The 26493-nt window shown below is 42.0% G+C and overlaps 1 protein-coding gene across 4 annotated transcripts in view; it reads right to left on the bottom strand.

The window, feature by feature from the left end:
* PALLD (palladin, cytoskeletal associated protein) overlaps positions 1-26493 on the bottom strand; it is a 375798-nt gene that overhangs the window by 329786 nt on the left and 19519 nt on the right. The gene's annotated exons all lie outside the window — the stretch shown is intronic.

Raw genomic sequence — 26493 nt, 5'->3', positions numbered from 1 at the left:
TGTCAGCCTAGGCTTCTTTTAAAAACGGTTTTTGAGAGTGTTGGTCACAGTGTTTGGAAAACACAAACAAACATCAAGTGAGTTTTTCTTCCTATCCATTAAAAGTTCTGATGGTTCAGGGAGGACCTCAGACAGGTTTTGGTTCAATGAGAGGGAATGTGTAATAACCTACAGGCTTTCTCGCAAGGAATGGAATTCACTTCCCATCACCCAGTGTTAGCGGGTGACTCCTTAATGGGTAAAGTAAGAAGCTAGAAAGAGAAAGAAGTAAGGAAAACAAACAAACAAAACAACACAAACATTCTCACACTCAAACATACCTTCCGCCTTAAAAAAAAAAAATGAAGACATCAATAGTAATTTCAGATTGTTCTCATCTTAGCAGTCAGAACTCACGCTAACTGAAATAGAATTACCCACTGGACACAGACTTTCCCTTTGAAAGAAAGCCAGTGTCAGGATAACATCATTAGGGTAATCCCCAGGGACCAGAGACCCATTGGGCAGTTTTAGGTTTCAGAAGCAGAGAAGGAAGCTGGGAGAAAGAAAATGACCTCGGCAGTAGACACAGATCAAACTTAATCACCCCTCACACAAAGGGAAAGCCTGCATGAGCTTTTAAGCTTGCTTGCAGTTCATCTCTGCCTGGGAATGTGAATACCGAGATGGAATGTGATGGCAGCAGGCTGGGGTCAGGGACTGCACAAGGCCTTCCTGGAAACAGACTAACACATCAGCCAGGGACAAACTGAAACTGGCCCTGTCCACACCCAAAGACCAGCAATGGCATGTTAGTATAAAGGTAACAGTTAGTGACTTCAAGAGATTATTTTCTTCTTCAGTTTTATTTGGGGAAGAAGGGAGGGAGGGAGGGAGGGAGGGAGGGAGGGAGGGAGGGAGGGAAGGAGGGAAGGCAGGACGGAGGGTAGGAAAAGGGTCAGAGAGTGTGTGCTTGTGTGTATGAGAAGACCAGAAGGTGTCTGATTCTCTGGAGCTGAGACCACAGACACAGGTCCTGGTAACCCAATGCTGGTCCTCTGCAAGAACAGCATGTGCTCCTCCACACTGACCCATCCTCTCTCCAGCCCCTGGATTTAAGGTTCCTGAACTATAATGTGACTAGTTCTCGTCACAAAAAGTGTGCCCAATCAGTCTGTAGGCTGCTTCGTTGGAAGAATCAACAAAAATGAGAGGCCACTTGGGCCACTTGATTATGAGACTGGATGCTGAGTTTCAGGGAAATTGATTAGTTACAGTTAACTAATTAGATGAAATTTATTAGACGAAAAGTTAGCTGTGTGGGAAGACATTTAGTGTGTGTTCTGATTGGGCTGTGACCCAAGGAAAAAAGAAAGGAAAGGAAAGAAAGGGTGAGGTTTCCATACAAGCTTTAGGCTTTTAGGGAAACCTGGGTTCACCCCACGACATAGAAAGACTTGATTGGTCAGGACTCAGACTGTACCGTTCCCTATCCACACACATTGCGAATGTTATTTGTGTTTCCCGAGTCCATTTTCCTGCATTGCTGTGAGGATTATAGGAAACAGTCCATGATGCTGGAATAAATTCTGCACATAGTGGGTACTCAGGTGGATTTATTTTTAAATGTCAATTTGTGAATGCAGAGCTAACTTTAGTATATGTTGTAAATTTATCCAAATCTGTAAAAGGCTGTTTTTTGCAGATCAAGAGTTCCACTCTTTTCTCAGGGGAGGGCTGGGGAAAGGTTAAAATTCAGGCTTATGTGAACATGAGGTTATGGACTTGGAAGATGGCTTCCAAGACAGAGAAGGAAGTCCACTGAGAAGAAGATTTCCCCCTAAAGACTGGGATTTATTGTAAAGTATTCCCAGTATAATTTGAAATTCAATTAAAAACCACTAAGATTTATTATGTGTCCAACTTTGTGTGGCTGCCTGCATTCTAGAGGCTGAAGAAGAGATGCTGTGGAATGGGTGTTGGGCATTTGACAAAAAAAGAATGTAGGGTTAATATCAATTCCATAACTTTATTTCATTTTAAAGCAAGTTTAATCTGAACTTGGAGCACCAGGGGTTTCAGATTTACATTCAGAAAATTCTGATTCTGTTAAGTTTTTAGACTTTTTGGTATCCTCACCTTTTTATTTTTTGGTTAAAATGATTGTTTTAGTCAGGGTTTCTTTTCCTGCTCAAAACATCATGACCAAGAAGCAAGTTGGGGAGGAAAGGGTTTATTCAGCTTATACTTCCACATTGCTGTTCATCACCAGAGGAAGTCAGGACAGGAACTCAAGCAGGTCAGGAAGCAGGAGCTGATGCAGAGGCCATGGAGGGATGTAGCTTACTGGCTTGCTTCCCCTGGCTTGCTCAGCTTTCTTTCTTCTAGAATCCAGGTCTACCAGCCCAGGGATGGCACCACCCACAATGGGCTGGACCCTCCCCGCTTGATCACTAGTTGAGAAAATGCCTTACAGCTGGATCTCATGGAGGCATTTCCTCAACTGAGGCTCCTTTGTCTGTGATAAGTTGACACAAAACCAGCCAGTACAAAGATTATATTAATTTATGGATTTGTGTGTGATCATACAGCTGCCACAGGGCATGAGAAGTCAGAGGACGACTGGCAGGAGCCTGTTCTCACCTGCCTTCCTCTGGGGCTGGAGGACTGAACTCAGGTTATCAAACCTGGTGGCAGCACCTTCATCCACTGAGCCATCTCATCAGGCATCACTTTATTTATTTATTTTTTTCTGGTAAGAGATTTGAATCGTTTCACTATGCTTCTGCTAAAGCAAAATGTGATGGCTAACTTCCTTAGGGGAACTGACTAAACCTGTATCTCCAGCCTTGAGAAATCTGGACAATCATATGCGTTGTAAAGAATGACTTCCAGTTTGCTTCGACTCATTATTTTGTTTATTTTTGGTTGTTGTCATTTTTGTTTTTCCTTTAATTTTAATGCACTACTTAGCCACCAGTAAGTATTTAGCTAGGGTGCCTATATGTTAAAACAATTTAAATAGAAACACAGCTTGTTTTTGTATTGCCACTCTAGTGTGTTAAAACAGGGAAATGATCCAAGAATATAAAAGTTACTTGAATAGTTAGTCTCACTTTAAGGTAGGGGAACAGTCCAATTTATCACCGTAATAACAGGTTGAACATAAATATGGATAGGTACAAACTGCACTTAAGTAGTTTGAAAGAAAATAAGCATTTCCTTCCTATGAACCTTTACCTAATTTCGGAGCTCCGAAATATTTAGATAAAACTTCTCCTCCCATTTCATCTGCCTTTGCAGTCTGCTTTGGAGCCAGGTCTGGAGACAGACACTGTAACTCTTAAAAAAAATGTTCTCACAATATTTCTAGCCAAGAGTTGCAGACTCAAGATATTTGGAGAGTTGGGAATCAGCGTCATGGTTTTTGGAAGCCTATCTGAGGTAAACATTGATGCCAAACCTTGAGGGTCTTATTATCAGTGTAAGTATGATTCAAGACGAGGTATTTATGTTCTTGGCTGGTTGATATAAGATAATTCTAAGGTCTTTATATTGAGAGTTAATTGGAGATATACAACAACACAGCAGACTAGGGGAGAACAGGAGTAGAAGTGGTAAGTGACAGTGACAGGGAACACTTCCCATTGCCCGGCATTGAGAAGATGTGATTGTTTTTTGGGTTAAGTCAAGCATATGCTTCTTGTTTCCGCACTTTACAAGGCTGGGGGTGGGCATCTTGGGTTGTTTGTTTGCTTGTCTCTGGTGTCTGAAATATGCCCTCAGCAGGTTGTAATCTCCACATAAACAGCTTCAAGTTGCAAGGAAAGTATTGTTTAGATATATGTCTACAGGAAAGGTGAGTCTATGAAAAGTTTCAACTCTACAATGTTGTAAAAGGTAATTCAGGAACGTAATCATGGCGGTGGGGAACGAGACAGAGTGATGTTAGATCTTAGGTCTCAGGAAACCAGTAGCCTAGTGAAGGGGGAAAGCAGAGCCCTCTCAGGGTTACTACAGACTGAGGTAAACAGGATGTTAGGCATGTCATTTGCTTTTATTTTCTTGTGTCGGTGGGGAAAGTGAATTGATTTACATTACATTACAGGCAGAAGTGAGCATTACAAGTCTAAGGTCTTTTGGGAGAGGCCTGAATAGCAGGAGAGAGTCATGGGTCTGGGGTAATAGATTATTAAAAAGAATGGCTGAAGAAGTAACAAGAAGTTTTAAAACTTAAGGCAAGACTCAGGACAGCTTTACAGAGCTCTCCCGTTCATTAGGACAAAGGAGAGAAAGTTAAACCCACAGGGTATAATCTGACATAGTGGTGCCTCAGATCTTGGTGTACATGATACACCATCTTGCTTATGAGATCTGTTCTGTCAGAGTGACGAAAGCTGTATTTTTATGCATAGAGAACATGTGCCCAGATTGTGTCCCAAATCCCTGATTCTGTTCAAAGCCTGTTTAGAGACTTGCCATTCTCTGTCGACTTTCTTTCATTTTAAGGATTAATGGGTGAAAGGTTGGAACTTATATCCCATAGGTGTTGTAATATAGGCATCACATGGAACAATTTGCTGGCAGACACTTGCAGTGGTGATGTAATTCCCTTGTTTGTCTAAACTTGCTGGGCTTTTTCAACAGGGACAATTAGTACACAGGTTCTGAGGGAATAATTCTCATGCCGCTGCCCACAGTACTGCAAGCTCTTCAACATTCTACCCTATGAAATCCAGCCAACACCCAGGGCGACCCCCATGCCATGTAACTCTCCAAATCTCTCCTTCATCCTTGGCTCTCCCAGTGCTTCCTCAGAAGTTTTGGAAGTAATGCTTCATCTGGAGGACAAAACAAGGACTCTGCCAATCTCGGTCCACTGTGTACAGCGCTCTCTCAGTCTCTGTACACCCACTGTGTACAGTGCTCCCTCTCAGTCTCTGTATACCCACTGTGTACAGTGCTCCCTCTCAGTCTTTGTACACCCACTATGTACAATGCTCTCTCTCAGTCTCTGTACACCCACTATGTGCAGTGCTCTCTCTCAGTCTCTGTACACCCACTGTGTACAGTGCTCCCTCTCAGTCTCTGTACACCCACTGTGTACAATGTTCTCTCTCAGTCTCTGTACACCCACTATGTACAGTGCTCTCTCTCAGTCTCTGTACACCCATTGTGTACAATGCTCTCTCTCAGTCTCTGTACACCCAATATGTGCAGCACTTGATGTATAGTTTTCTTCCTGAGGACACCAGTTATTCTCTCAAGAAGGATAATAGCTGTCTAGTATTTCTTTCCAAGAGCCTCCACTCCATGCTAACTCAGCTCCTTAGGAAATTCTGCTGCTGTACCAGGGCCTCACAAACCTACTTCTCATTTCTGCTGCAGCCCAATCCCATTATAATCTTGTGTGTGTGTGTGTGTGTGTGTGTGTGTGTGTGTGTGTGCATTCACATATGTGTGTCCTGTGAGGAGCCAAAGGGTAATGTCACATGTCCTGCTGTATCACAGTTCTGCTTATCTAGTAATAGACACAGAGTCTCTTGCTGAAGCTGAACTTTGCCCTATACCTCCCCCGTCAGACTGGTTGTCAGCAAGCCCCAGTGATCACAAACCTCCATCACTGCCCCAGCACTGGAGCTACAGGTCTGCACTACTGCCAGCTCTCGATGTGGGTGCTGGGAGTAAGAAGTTGAATTCAAGTCCTATCACTTGCAGCAGCAAGTGCTCTTACAGGTGAGCCATCTCCCAAACTGGATCTTTTGTAATTCTGCTTTAAATTTTTCTATGACGTATTACCCTCGTCAATCAAATACTTATTTACATAAGAAAATATATATTCTGGGGTTTTTAAGTAATTTATTCTCTCACATATTACACCCTGGCTGCAGTTTATCCTTCCACCCTGCCCCCACCTCCTTTATTCCTCCTGACCTCCTCTCTCACCATCCTCTCTTCCTCCATTTCTCTTTAGAAAAGGGCACTCCTCCCAGGGATATCAACCAAACATGGCATAAGATGCTGCAATCAGATTAGGCACCTCCCCTCATATTAAGGCTGGATAAGGCAACCACGTAGGAGGGAAAGGGTCCCCAAAGCTTGCATAAATATCAGCAACAGCCTCTGCTCCTGCTCTTAGCAGTCCCACAAAACACCCATCTACACAGCTATATCATATACAGAGGGCACAGGTTAGACCCATGCAAGCTCCCTGATTGTTGGCTCCATCTCAGTAAGCCCCCGTGCGTCCGGGTTTGTTAATTCTGTGGTTTATTTGTGGTGTCCTTCACCCTTCTGGCTCCTACAGTCCTTCATTCCCCCTCTTCAACAGGATTCCTTAAACTGTGCTTAATGTTTAGGTGCGGGTTTCTCTGTCTGTTTCTAGAGATGGAAGATACAGAGCCTAATCCAACCATCTCATGTGACCAGGCAAAACTTCCAGTGGAGGTTTTGGGACAGCAATCCAGGCACAAAACTTTTGACCTTCTATTTTTCCTGTCAGCATGATGTGCTGGGACAAAGGTGGTACAAAAATTGTGGGAGTGGCCAAGCAATGACTGTCCCAGCTTGAGACCCATGCCGTGAGAGGCAGCCCACTTCCACACTGTCCAGAGGACCAGAAATCAGAGGCAAGATGACCCAGAAACCTAGGATAGAACCAAACAGGACTGGCAAAAACATGTAAACGAAGTGATGTCTAATGATATTCTGCTATACGTATAGACTGTTTCTTCCTGGTTTTGAATAGGATTTTTAAATTAAATTAAATTTAATTTTTACACTCAAGATGTTATTGCCCTCCCAGTCCACCCCCCCCTACTGTTTCACATCCCATACTCCCCACCCCAGTCTCCATGAGGATGTCCTCACCCCACTCATGCTGCCAGACCTCAGAACTCCCCGGGATCTCCAGTCTCTTGAGGGTTAAGTGCATCATCTCTGACTGAACCCAGACCTGAGAGTCCTCTGCTGTATATGTGTTGGGGGGAGGGGGGGCTCATATCAGCTCGTGTATGCTGCCTAGTTGGTGATCCAGTGTCTGAAAGATCTCGGGGGTCCAGGTTCATTGAGACTGCTTTCCTCTTACAGGGTCACCCTCTTCCTCAACTTCCTGCAGCTTTTCCCTAATTCACCCACAGGGGTCAGCAGCTTCTGTTCATCTGTTTGGTGTAAATATGTGCATCTGACTCTTTCAGCTGCTTGTTGGGTCTTTCGGAGGGCAGCCATGGTAGGTCCCTATTTGTGAGCACGCCATAGCTCAGTAATGGTGTCAGGCCTTGGGGCCTCCCCTGGAGCTGGATCCCTTTTTGGGCCTGTCACTGGACTTTTTTTTTTTTCCCTCAGGCTCTTCTCCGTTTCCACTCCTTCCAGGTTTCTGGAGAGATGGCTCAGCGAGTAAGAGCACTGACTGCTCTTCCAGAGGTCCTGAGTTTGATTCCCAGCAACCACATGGTGGCTCACAGCCATCTGTAATGGGATCTGGTGCCCTCTTCTGGTGTGTCTGAAGACAGCCACAGTGTACTCGTAAAATTGAATAGGACTTTAAAAAGATTATTCTTAATTTTTTTTTCTTGAACTCTTTTCATCCCCTCTTCAGGATTGTCTTATCTTGATATATATGGAAAAGCAGAGTTCTTCCAAGTTGACTACTTTCTTTTGCAGCCTGGAGATCCTTGGTGTCTGCATCACATTTATATACAGTGACCTAGGATGACCATCACAATAACAGTCTGCATCCTTGTGGCAGTAAAGAACATATTTCCCTGTTGGTGCCTTATTATGAGAATAGAACTATGGACAAAAAAGAATTTTCCTATGAAACTCAAACCCAGAATTTCCAAGGAAATAAATTATTCCAGGGATCACAGAGTGTTAGATGTATACTCAACAAGGTAGAAACTTCGTTGACCTAGTGTCCAGCATCGGAAGAAGATGTTGCTTGTATCAGCATGAAAGGGTTTGTGTGACCATGGATGGGTATAGGGAGAGTTTTCCATCAGACCCTCAGATATTTAAATGAGTATCTTTGAAGTGTAGCTGATTCTTTTGCTTTATCCGTGAGCTTGAGTTTGCATTTCTTAGGCCACTTCCCAGACACAAGAAAGTCGTGTGGCATCGTCCATAGCTGCTCTCAGATGTTCCTCTACCCCAGTGACCTTTCAGCCCTGCTCCAGTTCTGAACTTTGCTTCTATTAACAGTTCTCTGCCTTCGGACACATTCCATCTATACCTTACATTCTCTCCAAGAACTTGAAGGCATCTATTAGCTCCATAATTCATCTGAGCAAAATAATCAAGTCCAGGGCTGGGCCATCTGCTCGAAATTCATCATTAGCTTAAAAATTACATGCAGTCATTTTAGGTAATGTTTTTCTTACTTTAAAGTGCTCTTGCTTTAAAACACTCTGACAAATGTGTGAAAAGGGAAAAATCAGTTCATTATGGAGTTCTGCAATTACATAGGTCAACACATGTATAATCTTACTGAATAAGCAATAGCTAATCACATTGTAACACTGCTATTTGCCAGCACTTTTAATTCGTGCCTTGAGTTATGGTTGTGTGACAAAAGGGAGAATGTTCAAAAGATATGATGGTAGTTTGCACAAGAATTTCTTCCAGAAGAATTCTTTTCTGGACATATCTGAGGTCAGTTTATGCCAAGAGTTTAGAAAGAGGAGTGACTATTGGTGGGCAAGAAATTTGGGACTTGGAATTTCTATGGAAACTTAGGTAGGTGGAAGGTGAAAGTTGAGAAGCTGAGGGTATTGGAGAGAGAGGTAAGAAGAGAAGCGGGAGAGGTTAGGACCAGGCAAATCTGGTGAAATCCCACCTGGCACGGTGGCCACTGATTGTTACATGTGACAAAAATGTCTGAAAGTGACATGTAGCACCTGGGATTGTCTATCCTCATGTTTCAGGCATTTTATGATGAAAACATCTCATCTGTCTTTTCTGCCTTCTCTGTGATGTTTATTAGGCTCATAAATGTGAATAAAGGAATTTAAATGTGGAACTCAAAGGAATGCTGACTTTCCAATCTGAGTCATTGCAGGGCAGAAGCAGCAGAGATGGAAACAGGAGTCTGGCAGAGGAGGAAAGATGCAGAAGAAACGGTCTGCACTTCATAGGTTATAAAACAGACAAGGGCAACAGATAAGTGACTGTTGTCTTGAGAATAGGGACTTTTAGCTATACATATCTCTGTTGTCTGTTCACACTGAAGTGGTTGGCAACATCTTTGTATCCTCTAGTACCTCGTGATATGCACATCAAATTTGAAAACTCCACAACTGGTGTGGAGAAATAATACGAGTGAATAGTTGAGGAATCTACATAGAAGGACATTGTTTAGCGAGAAGGTTGAGATTATTGACTATCAGACTTCCACTCTAGTATACAATTAGCTATGCCTTCTTTTTCCAGTTGCAATAGATAAGTAAGATTTAGTTACCATTACCCTGTCACTGTCAAATGACTCATTCTAATGATTCTAGAAACTATGTTGACATCAAAGGTTTCTTCCAACTTTCTACAAAATATTTTTGTGTGCATATGTGTTGGTATGATGTATGCACATGTACGTGTGTGTGCATACTTATGCATAAGCACAGAGGCCAGAATAAGATGTTTCCTATTCTTCTTTCTCACTCTTTTGAGTCAGCGTCTTCCTAAGCCTGGAGTTCACATTCACTGTAAGGCTGGAAGAAAGCAAGTTTCAGAAATCCTCTTGTCTCCATCCATCAGAGCTGGCAATACAGTTACGCATGAGACACCTGGTTATCACACTGGTCCTGGGATCTAAATGCTAACACTCTAAATGATTCTAATGAATCTAAATGAATCTAAATGATTGCACAGTAAGTGCACTTGGCTTCTGAACTACTTTTATGTTTTCTTAATTATTTGTAATAATCAACTGTTTGTACATAGAACTTGAACGCCAGCTACAATGATGCAATAAAGTGTGATCATAAAAACTTAGTAGATAATTATGAAACTAGTTTGAAGTTTACATTTTTGCGCAGACACCGGGTATACATAAAATAAAAATAAATAAGCCAATAATTTAGGGGGAGAAAGAAGGTGTTTTACTTTAGCTTCAGAAATGGCTTCAAAAGCATTTATTTTCATTTTAACCTACTGTTTATTTTGAAAAGCAAATATATCAGTAACTGCTACTTTTGCAGGCAAATACTTGATTTAAAGTTACAGCAACAGTCTTCAATTTTGTGAAAGTCTTTTGCTCTCTATGAAGATGCTCTGTTAGAGGAGCCATAGTTGAGTTGAATTTTAGGCAGTTTTTGAAAACAAAATATGTCAAAACTTTGATTATAAGATGATTGTTCTTGATTTTTAACAAAGCAGACATAATGTAAGGTCCTGGGTACAAAAATGTACCCATTTTTCTCTTCATGTAGTGATCAAGGCTCTGCCTTTCTTAATTTTGTTCTATGACAGTAAGTGCTTAACAGATAGATCTTCTTCCTTCCTCTGGCTCATCACCCTGAACTTTATTTTGAAAGTTACATCACCGAAGAAAGGAGTCAGGTTTTAAAGGGCAGAACATGACTCTGAATGCTCCATCTGATTTTATTCCAGGGACTTTCTTCTTTTCTTTAGTCTGGACTTGTCTTCCTACCCCCTTTTCTGATTCAGCTCAAACTATAACCCTTTCTATTACATTACTCATTCCACACTATCCTCTATTCATTGTCCTTATTAGAAATTTCTTCACCCAAGATTGTACTAGATAAAAGGAAATGCTTATAAGGATGCCTGTGGTGGATAGTCTCCAAAGACAAGTATCAGAAAACAATAAGTTGCTTTAAATCAGTATATTGAAAATTTGTCTGCTTGGGATTATTCAAATGTACTCCTCAGAAATGATCATACATTAAGCACAGAGATAAATCTTTGTGTTAATAATTCAGATATAGTCTTAGCTATATGCCTAAGTTACTCTTCTACTGTTGTGACAAAACATTATTCATGATCAATGCTGCTCATGGAAGAAAGGGTTTAATTAGACTCATGGTTTCAGGGTCTGCCATGGTGGAACAAATGCATGATGGTAGGAATGGCTGAGAGATCTTATCTTGAGTTACAAGTCATAGGCAGCTAAGCACATACTGGGGTTGGAATGAGGCTTTTGAAATCTTAAAGTCTACTCTCAGTGACAAACCCTCTCCAACAAGGAGGTCAGAAACAGTCCCACCAACTCAGAACCAAGTACTCAAACATGTGAGCATATGAGGGGCCTGCTCGTTCAAACACAACCCTGTCAATATGTCCTTCAATTCTGTTTCTCCAAGTGTAAAACAACAAGAGTGGAATGATAGCCCATTCGACATAGACTGTCCTGAAGCTGTTTGCATTTTAATGTTAATTCCACTTCCGGTAGAAAAACTGCCTAGTCACCTGGCTCCAACTGAACCTTCCCATTTTAATTAGTAAAATAAAGAAAAGCCAGTGATTGGGTGGGGTGAGGGAGGTGGAGAGGGCTGAGAGGTCTGAGGAGGTCAGAGGTTGGAGGGTGGAGGTCATTGCAACATGGAAGTTCCCAAGGACCAGCTTGACCCAGGTGGGATTGATTGGCATTAAATAGCTATGAACATTAAGAATTTTATAGATCTAATATCACATATAGAAGGGCATTTTGTATCTTTATCTATTTGATGCAGTCTTGTTTGTAGATTGAGAGTTGAATAGACATACCTGTATAAAAAGCTATATGGCTGTGAAGTTGTATTTATGTGGGATTTTGGGGTGGAGAAACACCCTGGGACAGAGGCAGAGAACAGGTGTAGAAAACCGCTAGGGAAGGGAGTTGTGCAGACTCCCTTTGGTGATGGCTCACAGTGGGTGCCAGAGGTACGTGCAGCTCTAAACTAAAACTGGGCCTGAGGAGTGAGACCTCAGGGCCGATAGAGAGATAAAAATTTTTTATTTTTTAACATTTACTACAACATATAGAACTCCTGAGCAACTGGAAGAACATACTACTGTAAAAATGAGAAAATAAGCATCACTCATCCTCTCTCACACCGATGGAACATGCCAGAATAATCAAGAATAAGGTGATTCCATAAATAACATCTGTTGGGGGTTGGTCTGGTGCTTCTGTATATTCAAATGTTAAATACTGGTCCCCAAGATCTGGCTGCAGTCCAGAGGAGCATTTGCTCATGTATACCAAATGATGGTGTGCAAACTTTGTTCTGTAATCTTCTCTGACTGGTTGTATAAAAGTGACTGGCATCCAGTTACAGGGAAGAACAGAGATGGGTGGAGCTTTGGTTACCCGGCTGGGGGGTTACAGGTAGGGAGCACAAGGAGAGGAAGAAAATGAGGGTGGGGGGAGACAGAGAGAGCAGAAGGTTGTCATTAGACAGGATGAACATAGGGCCAAGAGAGGTGTGTGGTGAGGACAGACTGACGGAGCAGAAACAGCCCAGGCAAGGCTCAAACAGCAAGTAATTTGGAGAAAGCAACTGGAAAATAGCCAGTCTAGCATAGAAAAATAGTTTAGGGATAATCAGCCAGTAATTGTGCTAAAGCTGATTAAATAAATCAATAGGACTTGGTCTTGATTGTTGGGGGGCTGGACAGATGAGCAAAAAAACTGATAGAGTTATTAAATACCTAACAACAAGAGATAGCAAATGCTTTTTGGGATTCTTATCATACATGTAATCTTTCTTTTCTTCCTCCTCCTCATTCTATACCACCACAAGCACCACCACCACTACTACCACAACTACACCACCACCACCACCACCACCACCACCACCACCACCACCTCCACCGCCACCACCACCACCACCACCTCCACCACCACCACCACCACCACCACCACCACCACCACCACCACCTCCACCACCACCACCACCACCATCACCACCACCACCATCACCACCACCACCACCACCACCACCACCACCACCACCACCACCACCACCATCACCACTACCACTACCACCACCACTTCCCCAACTACTGGCACACTACTACCACAACTACCACCACCACCATTACCACAACTACACCACCACCACCACCACCACCACAACAACAACAACAACAACCACCACCACCACCACAACCACCACCACCACCACCACCACCACCGCCACCACTGCCACTACTACTAGTAGTTCTAGTACTTTACAGTATTGGAACCAGCAACTTGACAATGAGCAATTCTGAATTTACCTCAATAATTTCAAAAGAAAACATTTTAGAAATTGATCATGCTACCATGTCTGGGCTAAAAGAATGAGGGAGCATCTCCTCACCTGAGGCAGATAATCAGCAAAAGACACTAGTGTCAGTCCCAGCTAGACATAAAGACAAGCAAAACTGAGTGAACACACGAGGGCTTCACAAAACAACTAGATCTAAAGGTCTCAAAATATAAGGAAATCATAAGAGATTACGGATGACCTTGGAGGTTGAGGCAGATTGCTCCTCCTAGAAGGATAAAGTATGAGAGCAGTATTGAGGATTAGCAAGCACAGTGGAGACCTGTATTGTCTAAAAGGCTCAAGCAAGCTCATAAGAAGGTGATATACTAAATATCCCAAGTTGCCCTCCCTTTGGTTTGTACAGGGTCTGAAGGGCTCTGCATAACCACAGGCCCACAGATGTCTGCTGTTGTCTAGACAGAACTTCTCAGGAAAAGAAGAGTAAGAAACAGCTTTGTAGAGGCCTCTGAATGCTGATCAGTTAGGGTATCGTGGATAAAAAGGGGGTTATAGAAAATTTATGCATCCTTATATTAGCTGGTTAATATTTTTGTTTGTTTCAAGGGCACCTTGAACTTTCCACAAATGCTAGGATGACTTTCAACTTGTGCAATTCTCCTGTCTCAGAGTCCTAAGTGAGCCATGATGCACAGTAATGAATGCCCTTGTCAAAAACATCTCATTTGATGACAGATTACCTATATGTAATGGCAGTCCTATAAAACTGTCATGCAGCTATGAAGTTCTGTGGCCATATGACACTGCAGGTGTCATCATGAAGCACCATGCATACTGGCGCACTTGTGAACAAATGACCATTCTGCCCGTCACATCCAAGAACAGCAAGCACATGACATTACTTACTGTGCCTAATACTTGATAATGACAACCAGTTCATGTTACAACCCCAGGACCTTTATGTTTGCTTGCTTGTGTGTACAACTATGTCCATTTATAGGTCAGAGCACATCTTTGGGGAGTCCATTCTGTCCTTCTACCAAGTCACTCCTAAGGATGGAACTCAAGTATCAGGCTTGGCAGTAATTGCCTTAATCAGATGCCAATTATGGAACTGGTCATTATGACACCTTTTTCAAATTACTTCTTATATTTACATACATATTCACAGTGGGGCTAGAGGGATGGCTTGGCAGTCAAGAGAGCACACTACTCTTGCAGAGGACCGAAGTTCAGTTCCCAGTGCCTGTGCTGTTATGTGGCTATAACTAACTGCCTAAAACTCTAGACCCACCCACTTGGTACCTCTTTGGGCATTTCCACTCACACAGACCTACACACAGGCATACATACACACATAATTTAAAATTAATCTGTTAAAGAAGTTCACTGCAGAACAGTGTGGCATGTTAGGTTGTCTGGTAGCTCATCTCTCACCATTGCACCAAGGGGCCTGTAATGCCTACCGTACCGGTAAATTGTCACACGCTGCTTAAACCCATTGTGAAACTGGTTCTGGAAGCTAGAGTTGCCCCTTTCGCTGTCTCAGATCTGATCCTGATTGATTCAAAGTGTCCGCCAAGCATATTGTTTGGGACTGGTCCTACACATTCTGTGACAGGAAGGGCAAAAAAAAAAAGTGTGAGTAAAACATTTTATCCTTGAAACCAGCTGGACAGTGAGGCATTCCCAGCGAAGCCTACCGTGGTTCACCCCCGGCCATGTACTCGCATGGCAGAGAGGAAGTAGCAATTTAGTCATGGCAATCTCAGCAGTGAGAGGGCAGAGAGGGCCTTCTCAGTGTGGAAGGCCAGCTAGCTGACTCCACTTCCCCACTCCGTTCCTGCTGGACATCGTGAGCGTTCAATTCGACTATGTTCTTTCTATATGTTACTATTTGCTCTTTCACTTGGGAGCCCCACCTGAGGGGACACCTGCTTTGCCCAGGACTGTTAAGGTCCCCAGCTGGCACCTTTAGAGAGACTTCCTTAATATTTCTGCAGAATATTTTGAGCACCTGACTTGCATCAGAGATTAGTTTTGGCATCTATTCATCTCTTGATATTTATTGTTTTACTTTAGCTTGTATATGCTTGATATACTATTCATTCCACCCCCCCCAAAAATACCCTACAACAACAAAAAAACCAACCAACCAAAGAAACAAAACTTACAGCCATTGTAGATCATTCTTTAGACCCTATGGAATAAGGCCACATCACACCATTGACCTGTGCCATCTGAGTTTCACAAACATACTGAAATGCTTGCACAATAACAAAATCATTATGCTTCTTAGAGAGCATCCAAATTACTAAATAACATGGCTAAATTTGGGTTTAAGAATCTCAATACAATATTGTATCAGCCTGATCCAAAGGAATGTCTGTTGAGTTTTCTTTCTGAGGCACTATGAAAGGCTTTATGAAGGCATATGGAAAGAGACACCACAAGGCACTGTCTTCGCTCCCTCCAATTCCCATCCGCAGAGGCATAAGGAAGCAATCCGAAGTCCATTACGCTAATCCTATTAGCATCATTTAAAAACTGACTCATGCCCCTTCAGAATAATTGCTGTCACATCAATATTAAACATTCCTTATCATGATCGCATAACCACATGCTCTGGGATAGCTCAGACTAATGCCAGGACTGGCTGGCAAAGGGGGAAACTCTCGCTTGCTAATTTCTTTTCCTTACATGCTTGGTCTGGACACGTTTGGGATATAGATGCCATTGTGGTCTCTAGCACTCAGCTATTTCCAACTTGGCCTTTGTCATTTCTTCTCAGAATGTTTTTTTCATGCCATCCACTTCTAATCTTCTACCTTGTCTCTTTCTGAGTCCCTGCTTCCTTGGTCTCCTGTAGTTTCATAACCCCTGAATTGCATCTCCCTTACTGCTCTGATCATCTAAGATACATTTACTCTACGCAATTGATGAAATATATCCATACAGGGAAGACCCTAAAAATACACTCAGGTGTCAGCATCCTAATCAATACCTCTCACATTCCCTTGAGCGTCAAGCACAGATGATTAGTTCGGATATATGTTATGCTGAAATAAAGAAAAGGAAAGCCAAGTCCTGTTTCTGTAACTATACCTGGAGTGTAAGCAGGCCTGCCAGAGGAACGAGAAGCAAGAGAAGGAGGAGGAGGAAGAGAAGAAGGAAGAGGAGGAGGAGGGAAAGGAGGAGGAAGAAGAGGAGGTGAGGAGGAGGAACAGGAGGAGGTGCAATTGGAGAAAAAAGAGGTGGAGGAGGGGAGGAAGAGGTGGCAGAAGACAGTAATTAGTGTGAGGAAAACAGGACTTGGTTACAATGCAGATGAGGAGCAGGAAGACAGAGCAAACTGCTCGTACAGTTCGGACCTTAGTTTATTCTAATTCCATGGGTGGGAGTGAGAAAATTGCATGCTTCAACAGAGCAAACTGTAGTAAAAGACAGGCTTTGGTTGGGTTTAATCTTTTTCTGATTTAGCACAATCTGAAAGCCAGAAACCTATCAAGAGAAGGAGAGAACAAAAACATGTGTGACAATTGAGAACTTGAGGAAGATCCCATGTAGAGTTCAGAAGCTGCTGGGGCCACAGAGCACAGTTTGAATGTAAGGTAGCTAAGGGCTAGCCTTGTGTTTCGAGAACATGGTGTCTGGACAGCTGAGGTGTGTGTGGGAAGCAGCTGGAAGGCAGAGAGCCGTGTTTAGATCTTATTAGAAACACACCTTCAGATTCCAAGGAGCTAAAGCCATTGTGCAATAGGATAGAGGACGAATCCATGTTCAGATTTTAAGACTTGAAGATGAAAGGGACTAGAGATGTAGTAAAGTTTTTTTAATTGGTAACATAACTCTTGCAGGCATATATTATAGATGATACAGTGCTCACAAAGTTGCTTTGATTTGAAGTTAGGCAGACACACCTCGTTAACAGATTCATTATTTGTCTTGCAATGACCTGCTAGGGTTGGGAAAAAAAATTAATCCAAATACAACACTTCTCACACTGAAGGGACAACTCTGGTTCTTTTCCTGTGGGGTGCTTGTTGTTTAAACTATCATTTTTCCCATAATTAGCAAGACTGGTGGCTGTCTAATTGAGGTGGCACATTAGCAGGTTCCATTAAGAAATACTGAAACAAATGAGTCACAACATAGGCTCCAATATACTTCCATTAAAAATTTCACCCGAATGTTAGAACCTGGGGTAGAAATAATTTGGTTGGGATATCACAAAGCTGGCTGGGTATAAAGGACTGGTACCTATGTCTAGTAAGTGAAATTGCCACTAAAGTGACACAATAGCATTTTATAGAGAATCTCCTTGCTTACCTGACCACTCACACATGGTACCAGGAGATATTTCTGCCAACCTGAGGGATACCTGTCGCCTTGACATGTTCAGTGACTATTCATGTGTTAACAATGCTCATACATGGTGCAGAAGAAGTAATTTCTTTAATCTTGTTACTTCCTTCCCATAGACCTTTTAAGGTTAAGGTCATTTGTGTCATAAAAATGACCATCTTGTGTTGGATTCACAGTGGCCATTTATAGAAAACGCCTACCAGTAATCATTGAACTAAATGCTGTCATTGTCGCAGTGTATTCCAGGCAGTGATGATGATTCGCCCTTACCCTTGGCACACAGAATAATTCCATGTAGCAGGATTCTGGCCAACATAGGCCAGCGCGTTCCTAATTAAAATGCTGACAATGGAATATAAGAGTTAAATAGTACCATGCTGGATTAAAAAACATATTTATTCTGTTCTTGGCATTACTGCTCTGTGTGGGGGTGGGGGGGATGGCACTTGGCTTGTTGCTCTGCTTTCCAAAGCTGCATCAACTGTGTCTGTTCTTCCAGTAAAGATGTTGTCGACTCTCCCTCGTGTCAACATCACCGAGTTGGCCGGCAGTGCACACAGTATAACATTTTCTCAGAACGACCATGAAATCACTGATCATGGTGCCCTTCTTTTTTGGGTTTTCTTGATGTTCTCTTGGGTAATGGAAGGAAGCCATTCATAGGCATCTGCTTTTAGAGAAGCAATCAACATGCAAACTGGAATAACCTCTATCCTGGTTAAAAAAATAAATGATTTTGAAGATCTTTCTTTTAAAGAAAGAATTCATTTTATTCTAATGGGATTTCCTTTTTTATTATTAATGTGTTTTATTTTCTGTTCTCTGTTTTCTCTTCCTCTCTCTCTACCTTCTTTTGGAACATCCTCCTCTCTTAACTGGCAGACCCTTTCCCCAAACCTCTTTCTCTCTCATTAGAAAACACTTTTCCAATACTGCCAGCCAATGTTCAATAATGTTCAATGCTGTCCCCTTAGGAAGAAACCTTGCTTCCTGTGGTTTCCTTGTTTATGTTTTGTGGCTGATGATTACCGAGTCAGTAGATACTGGATGCTGAGAGTGTACGGAGCTATACAGAGCCAGCCTTCACTGTTGGAACTCATACACAAGAGAACAAAATGAGTTTCTCAGCATGCTTCTTACTTTTCTGCCAGGGAATGCTTACAGTTATGTTTCCCTGGCAGTGTACAGGTGGCTACTGGTTCACTTTTATCCCAGCACTATTAAACATATTACTTTTTTTTTTTTTTTGGATCAAAGAACTAAAATGAAGCAGGGAAAGTATTCTTATACTACCCACCATTTGAATATGCCCATAAGAAGGATAGTTTTGCATCTTGCTTTACACAGCATGCTCTGCTGGGTTTCAGACATATTTTTATTTGTCACAGTTACATTTATAATGTAACTCCGAACAGTCAAAAGAATGTGGTGTTTACAAAGAGCCTGTAATAGCTGTAATTATATGTGCACATGCTGCATGCTCCGTAGTGAGGAATCGCCACAGGCAAATGAAGACACCCTCATGAAGAATTCAATCAGCACCATAGAATGGGTTTGAAAGCCTGAGCAGCTCTTGCTGCAGAGGCATCTGAAACTTCACAGTCAGGTTCTTGGAAAACAACAATTTCACACTGGTCAGTATGCAAAGGCCCATTCGTTTCCTCTTGGGAGTTTTGCAGCATACTACAATATGTACACAAGACAATATGAAATCAAAGCCAACCTACCTAGCTGGGGAAAGGCATGTATGTGTTTCTCAGATTATTTTTAGAGATTTCTTCCTGCTAAAATTATTGGAATACAAAAACAAGGAGCAACGTGTAGGGGAAACTACTTTCGATTGACTTTAGCCAATGTTTAACGGGTACCTCTGAAACAAACCGAGGAAATGGAGGGACAAGAACCTCAAGAAAACAATAGTCAAAAGGCCTGGGTTTGGAACGTTTTCCAAGTTGACTGTAAGTCACAATACATGGCTGACCTTCACAGCTCTGAGGTTAGCAAGAGGATGGGGAGACCATTAGGTGTGGTAAAGGGTGATTGGAAGAAATCATTTTTCCTTGACTTTATTCCCATCCCCCACAGCCATAAAGAAACAGAAGGCCAAGTAAGGTAAAAGTTGTTAGAAAGTAGAAATATACAGAGACTTCAGACAGTGGCTCCAGGGAATTCTTGGTGGATTCTAACCCTAATATTCAAACCTAGGACTCTGAGAAAATAAACACAAAATATCTTTAAGAATATTTTTCTTACAAGCTGCTTGTTTGCCCCATAATGTTGAGGGATTTTCTTTACATTATTTCCGTAGTTTTGTGCATGCTTAGGACTTTTCCTCATAACTTCTGTAGCCAAAAACCTGGGTAGACTATACCGTAAACGGTCTTTGGCATGAGCCTGAATACATAATATTTCATTGGATCATGACAAAATCAAAACAAAAATTTATTTTTAAAGTCCTATAATATGACTAATACAACCCAGAAAAATGGTTAGCAAAACTTATAATGGAAAATGGCTAAGAACTACCTTATCCAATTCATGTTGCTAGACGTAAAGACATTTTCATGATGGTTTTCTTCTGGTGCTGTGGATTGAACCCAGAACCTTGAATGGGCTGGCAATATGCTTTTTCACTGAGCTATAAGTATCTGGCACTTCTGGTTGATTTTTCTGAACTAAATTATGCACAGTATCAATGCCCAGGTAGTACAGATAGCAAAGGTAGATGAAAGGCAAACATTTTTAACATTGTGCATAAAAATAGCAATTCACACATCCTAAGATGTAGAGAGTCGTTTGTGCCGCACCCAAACATGGCACCGGCTTCCCGCTGAGGACTCAGCAAACAGAGCTATTGCCCAGCCAAGAGACTTAGAACACATGCGCCACATACATCACAGCCTGCTCTCGGGGCATACTAATGAGCTACTGGAGAGTGCACCAATCAGGTAGCCACACGAGTCTTCTGGGCATATAAAAGCAGTGCATTTCTCTCCCACGTGGAGATCCCCTGCTCAGAGTGTTGTACAATAATGGTTGTTCACAGAAGAATCCTGTTGTTGCACGCCTTTTCCTGCCGGCGGGAAGTGGGGCGCGCGACACTAAGATAGAAAATGCTGTGAACACAACTGAAGCCCCTGGCTTCTTTGTCTCTGTGGTCACTGTCATCTCTAATGTAACATTTGACATTCTGTGTACTAGTCTGACTAGCTCAGTAGGCTTAAGACGGTGTTGTTGTAGAAAGTAACTTTAAGAAAAACATTTATTCATGCAAGTTGTGTATATTCGTGAGGCCATGCTGGCCCCAACCCCTCTTTTGCTATAAAATTTTAAGCTCCTTATTTCTGCTGCTTGAGTGTTTGCTGTTTGTTGGCTTGTTTGTTTGTGTTCAGGTCCTGGGTATCAAACTCTGGGCTTTGTGCATGTTAACCAAGCACTTTGCTAACTGAGTCATTGTGTATTTCTTTTTTAACTTGCATACTCTTAACTGGTATTTTGTTTTTGAGTTTCAGATCTGATAAATCCACCTCTGGTTTATTCATTATCGATATATCATGGTTTAATTTATTCATTTACTTTCATAGCCTTTTCAGTTTTATTGATACTACAAGGGCACCTTTTCTTCCAGGTATATACCTTGAAGTGGAATTTACTCCCATAATTATTCAACGTGTATTTATTGATCACTTGCTACATGTCAGATGCCGTTTTAGATCCCAGACACCAATAAATGAAAAAAATCTGCAAGTCCTCTACTCAAGGATTTTTATTTCTATTGAAGGAAATGGATGGTAAAATTAAACCAGTAACCCACAATATATCATAAAAGTTTATGGAGAAAACTGCCAGATAGTGCAATTCTGTGGCATGGGCAGTACCTCTCCCAGCCCCCTTTAACATAGGGTAGATATAGATAGCCATACTCTAAAGATAATTTAGGGAAAAATATGAAGAAAGAACATTCCATGCAGAAGGAGCAGAAGGCACAGAGGTCCCCGATGATGAGGGAGATGCAGAAAGGTCCCATGGTAGCTGATGTGGGCTCTTCAATGGCAAGAAGCAGGGAGTAAATCAAACAGAAGAGAGCTTATTAGGACCTGCCAGGACAGTGTATTTTATTTCACTGTATTCCAGATAAGAAGTCACTGTCTGTAATGCTGTAATGACAGTTTCCCGAAGAGGACTACAATGGGTGTCATATAGAATCGGATAACAAATGTTGGCCCAAGGAAGTCTACTAGAGGCAGCGCTAATGTCTGAGCAAGCGGATGAAGCTTGGATTGATGCACACTAAAAGCAATGGAGTGAAGAATCGGACTTCCAAGATAAGAAAGCAAGAAGCAACTGGGTTGTTGGATGGACCAGAGATGGGGCTGAGAACAAGCGCAGTCAAGGCAACTGCAATAATTTTCTCTAGAACTTCTAGAAAGGAAGTCTTGACATTTTACATTAGATATCTACAGAGATGTTATGTAAAGGTTTCTTGTGTGTGTATCTTAAACTCACTAGCTATCCTAAATTTGTGCTCCGAATTGTGTATGTCTATGTATCACACTGTAGTAACCCCAAATGTAATTGTTGGTTATTTTTATTTTGATAATCTGGTGGCATGTAGCATTCTCAATGTTGACTATTCTTGGAATACTCTTGGGCTAAGCCATCTGTATCTTCACATTTATAATCTACTGACTGTGGTGTGATTGCCATATTGTCCCAAACCACCATAGTCGATACAGATAGTCTTACTAAGACAAGTATCTGTGGCATGTTCTATTTATTATGACTATCCTTGAGGGAACATAAATATCCCTCCGTGCTGAATGGATTTCATATGGATACTCTGCTGCTTTGGCTTTTGATGAAGATCAAGGTCTTGCTCATGTAAACCATGTGGAGGCACTGACGGTGCTGAGTTTTAATTATAAAAAGAATTTAATTAATTGTAATTACATGTATTAAATAAAATGTTACAAGGCTAATAAGTATGACCTAATAGGCATCTGTTAGGAGAAACTGTGTCTGGAATATTAAAGCACATGGTGGATCCTTTCTACATCAGTAGTTGAGTATTTGAAAGTATTTTCCCTTTCATAAATGCAGGCATTCACCTTACAATTATCTGAATATGAAAGTGTGCAGATCACTGCTCATATTACACAGACATTAGTAAAGAAGACTAACCTTTCTTTACAGCTATTATGCAGAGAATATGTGTGTACTTTTAACATTTATGTTGACTGATGAGTGTTAATGGGTTGAAGAGACAGAGGCACCAACATGAAGAACTGTGGATTTCTTTATGTAGAAAATATCACTCTTCCTTAAAAATATTTGGAATATAATTTCTTCCGTACCTCGATTTTTTATACATGATAGTTCCTCTCAATTCTGCTTCTGGAGGCTACCAGTAAGCCAGACACGGCAGCTCAGTAACAAGGACAGTGGTGGAACCTTTTTATGGACCAGACTGCGTGATAAGGAATAAAAACACCTGACTAGCATTCTAGGCTTTGAGATCAATTAGCCATTTTTTATTATTTGGTGCATTATGATACATTTTCGTATTGAGGGCCTCTTAAGTTTAAGTGGCTTAAAAGATACAATTTCCATTAAAAAATACTTTTAAATGCAGACAATGAGCCAGTTCTGGTGGCATATGCTTTAATCCCAGCACTAAGGAAGCAGAGGCAGGCAAATCTCTGTGAGTTTGTCGCCAGTCTGGTCCCATGTAGCCCTGCAGAGTGAGTTACAGGGCAGCCAGGGTTACATAGTGGGACTCAGTCTCAGAAGGAGCAGGAGGAGGAGGAGAGGGAGGAAGACCCCCCTTTGTAATACCAATGTCATGTTGTTTTGAGACGTAATGTTGCTATCTAGTCCAGAATGATCTACAACTCAATGTTATTCAGCCTCTGTCCAGCCAGTGCTAGGATCATCAGGATGCACCTCAGCCTGCCTTCATGAACTACTTATCCACTCGAGAGTGCAGAGGACCAGGAAAGGTGAGTGGTGTTGGGTACCCTATCCCCATGCTCTTCTGAGGGCTGGAAAAAGAGGACATTAGGACAGGACATGATGGAAAAAAAGATGATGCGACAATTCAACTTGTATGAGACTGGAAAAATGGCTCAGAGGTTAGGAGTGCTTGTGGCCCAATCAGGAGGACCAGAGTTCCCAGCCCATCAGATGGCCCACACGGTCTTTAATGCTGTCTTTTGGCCTCTGGGGGGGGGGCAATTGCACACACATGTTCACTTACGCTTACAGAGACACATACCCAGCAGGACAAGTACACACTCACCAATAAATAAAAATCTTGAAAAATTTTAAACTAAAATTGTTAAGAAATGATTTATATACAATTTGAATGCTACTTATTCACAGCTTCTCTTTCCTTTAATTGTTGAGAATTTTTTCTGGAGATGTAAGAATAAAGGAGGGGAAAGAAGACTGCTTTCGGGTTTAATGTGACATTTGCACCTGTGGGGACTGTGTTTAAAGTAAGAGCTTGAAATGACTGGCCTGGCTTCTCATCACTGCCCCTCCCACTCCTTATTTTAGCTGGGGCTACTTTATCTGATTTAGTAGTTTGATGATGCCCAAGGTTTTCTTCTGTTTTGATTGATAAGACAGAGAGACTCACCATATAGCCCTGGCTGGCCTGAAACTCTCTATGTAGGCCAGTTTGGCCTTGAACTCAATAGAGATCTATTTGCTTCCCAGTGCTGGGATTAAAGGCTTGTGCTACCAAGTCTGGCCTGGTGCTTTGGAGCAGACTCTGTCTTGGCCTTATTTAAGGATCGCTAAGCTAGCAGTAAGTAGCCTAGCCATGTCGTGGTAAGAAGCTGTTTCCTCATCCTGGCTCCAAATGCAGCCACTAAATGTCAGCCTCATTTCTTCAGAGCTGAACGTGAATTCCTCCTGCTCCTCCTGTATCCTCCTGGAGCCCCCCGTCCTGCTGCTCACGTGCTTACACTTACAAGTGAAGTTCCTCCTGTGCTCTAGTCCCCACCTCAGGATCCTGCCACCTGCTGCCATACTTGCCATCAGTGCATTCTTTCCTCTGGTCTGCCACCCAGCCACACCCAGTCCCCTCCCAGGACACCTTCCAACCACCCAATACTATGTGCCTCTGTGTTTATCAAGCAGTCTCTTTTGGCTTTTGCCCATTGATTGCTTCAGATTCCTTGACACTCCCTTCCTCTCCCTAAGAAAACCAACTACTTCTGGATCCTTAGAGGCGTCCTGCCAATGAACAAGGTCTCACTAATATGGAGGTCAGAGTCCCTGGACTGATGCAGGCTGAGTTTCTCATGCCCCAGTGTGAGTACTTCTTTATTAAAGGTTTTCTTTCTTACACAAAACTGTCTTCACAGAAGGTTTCCCACTAAGACCACCACATGTCTCACGTGGTCAATAAAGTTTAATGACCATGAAGTTTGGTGTACTTCCAAATGCATGATCAAGATGACCAAGATCCCTCAAACAGAAATGAAAACAAGACCCCCAGCCTCTTTGTGCATTTATATCCGCCTTCTTAAAGCAAATTAAAACAAAAAACGAACCCCAAAGGATACAAAATGGCCAGCTAACTAGACAATGGGCAATGGAGCATTTTTCACCAAAGGCTTCATAACTGATTACCATATCACGACCATATTTTGGTTGTGAGCCTAGCCTTTAACAGCTGAGCCATCTCTCCAGCCCTGATTACCATAGTTTCACACACTGAAGATAATTAACAATACTTTGCTAACTAAATGCCTAAACCTACTGTCCCCACCAGCTCCCAAGAAACCCAGGCATGATTTTGATGTTCCCCTATGTTAACAATCAACTAATTCCTTAACATGGAATTATGACCTGCTCATTTGATTGGGTCCTTTGGTGCTAAGTGCTTAGTTTTGCCATGTTATGCATTTGCTAATGAATCAATCACACTTGGCAGACAAATTTACATTTTGCACACAAATGTAAATCGAACCATAAAGTTTCAGAACCAGTAACGCTGTTTTGCATATGAATATATTTCTCACTGATTATTTGCTCCAAAAATCCATAGTTAAAAAAACCCAAAAAACGAAATAGAATCTGAAAGAAACCATGGTGTTCTTATGGAAAATACAGAAATGCAGGATAGAAAACAATGCGGCCGAGTAAACATTTTAAGAAGGTTTATACTGCCCTCTGCTGTCCGTTTCTTAAACATGGCAAACATTACAGTAAACATTGGCAATGTGAGCTAGTGAATAGTCCCAATGCTTTTATTCTGAGCAAGGATTGTAAAGGAAGAAACCAGTGCCAGCAACGTGTGCAGGAGCTCACACGCATGAAGTGCATAAAGTCTGCTTTGACTTGTGTAGCTGATCTTGTCCACTTCATTCTGTCTCTGAATTAAATGATTTGAATTTGTGTTTAACCACTTACATAGTTGGGATAAGACAGTAACTCAAGGAATGCCCGTCTTTACAGTCTAATCCTGACCTGCAATTAAGAAATTAGACATGTCAAGGAGCCTGGGTAATGCTAGCTACAAGGCCACAGTGAGCCATTGTTATTTTACATATGATTTAATTCAAACACCGTAAAAGAGAATGTGAATTCAAGTCCCAAAAGTGTCTTGTTTTAAAAGATGAGTCCAAGGAACTTCCCGACTGTGAACCCTGCAATATGGGTTGAAGGGCCCTGTCCTAAACTTGTATTGCACAGGAGAAGGTGCACAGCCTGTAACTTAAAAAGTTATAGGAATCACAGTGGACTTTCGGGGGAGGCGTCTTTGGCTCTCTGTATGCACTCAATTCGCTTTCGTCTTTGGCTATGCCCTGTGGCTAAGCATAGAAAACCAACCTGCTGTACTGTGGACTTAGTTTATTGGTCTTTAACATAGAGATTCTGCCTACTTTGATTGCTACACTTTGGAGATGTGAGTGTGTGTTTGTCTCTAATT

Source organism: Micromys minutus, assembly GCF_963924665.1.
Source record: "Micromys minutus genome assembly, chromosome: 14".
NCBI lineage: Eukaryota > Metazoa > Chordata > Mammalia > Rodentia > Muridae > Micromys > Micromys minutus.
The sequence above is the reverse complement of the archived record's forward strand: the minus strand, read 5'-3'. Positions and strand labels throughout refer to the sequence as shown.